This window comes from Bos grunniens, chromosome 17 (genome assembly GCF_055505025.1).
Source record: "Bos grunniens cultivar Pamir isolate PY7600 chromosome 17, Bosgru_T2T1.0, whole genome shotgun sequence".
Taxonomy (NCBI): Eukaryota; Metazoa; Chordata; class Mammalia; order Artiodactyla; family Bovidae; genus Bos; species Bos grunniens.
The window spans coordinates 3,735,714-3,737,128 of NC_141181.1; positions in this window are offsets into that span (position 1 = coordinate 3,735,714).

The window sequence follows — 1,415 nt, forward strand, 5'->3', positions numbered from 1 at the left end:
AGAGATTTGACCACAGTCTTCAAATATTTCTGTACTTATTAAGGAAAGGATCCTAGCTGGCTTCTCTCTCAAGACTCAGATAAGAAACTAATCAAGTTTGTTTGCTTTTTAATAATTTCTTATTGAGTTATAGTGAATTTACAGTATTGTGTTAGTTTCAGGTATACTATTGAGTTATATATATAATATATAATTGATTGAGTTGTATATATAATATATATATATTATTGAGTTTTATATATAATATATATTGATTGAGTTGTATATATAACATATGGAGGCTAAATAACACACTTCTGAATAACCAATAAATCACAGAAGAAATCAAAAAAGAAATCAAATTATGCATTGAAACGAATGAAAATGAAAACACAACAACCCCAAACCTATGGGATTCAGTAAAAGCAGTGCTAAGGGGAAGGTTCATAGCAATACAAGTTTACCTCAAGAAACAAGAGAAAAGTCAAATAATTAGCCTAACTTTACACCTACAGCAACTAGAAAAAGAAGAAATGAGGAAGCCCAGGGTTAGTAGAAGGAAAGAAATCATAAAAATTAGGGCAGAAACAAAGGAGACCATAACAAAAACCAACAAAACTAAAAGCTGGTACTTTGAGAAGATAAATAAAATAGACAAACCATTAGCCAGACTCATCAAGAAAAAAAGGGAGAAGAATAAAATCAACAAAATTAGAAATGAAAATGGAGAAATCACAGCAGACCACAGAGAAATACAAAGGATCATAAGAGACTCCTATGAGAAACTATATGCCAATAAAATGGACAACTTGGAAGAAATGGACAAATTTTTAGAAAAGTTTAACCTTCGAAAACTGAACCAGGAAGAAATAGAAAATCTTAATAGACCCATCACAAGCACAGAAATTGAAACTGTAATCAGAAATCTTCAAATAAAAGCCCAGGACCAGATGGTTTCACAGGTGAATTCTACCAAAAATTTAGAGAAAAGCTAACACCTATCCTACTCAAACTCTTCCAGAAAATTGCAGAGGAAAGTAAACTTCCAAAATCATTCTATGAGGCCACCATCACCCTAATACCAAAACCAAAGATGCCACAAAAAAGAAAACTACAAGCCAATATTACTGATGAACACAGATGTAAAAATTCTCAACAAAATTTTAGCAAACAAAATCCAACAACATATTTAAAAAATCACACATCATGACCAAGTGAGCTTTATCCCAGGGATACATGGGTTCTTTCATATTCACAAATCAATCAATGTGATACACCACATTAAAAAATTGAAAGATAAAAACCATATAATTATCTCAGTAGATGAAGAGAAAGACTTTGACAAAATTCAACATCCATTTATGATTAAAAAAAAAAAAAACCCTCCAGAAAGCAGGCATAGAAGGAACATACCTCTACATAATAAAAGCATATAT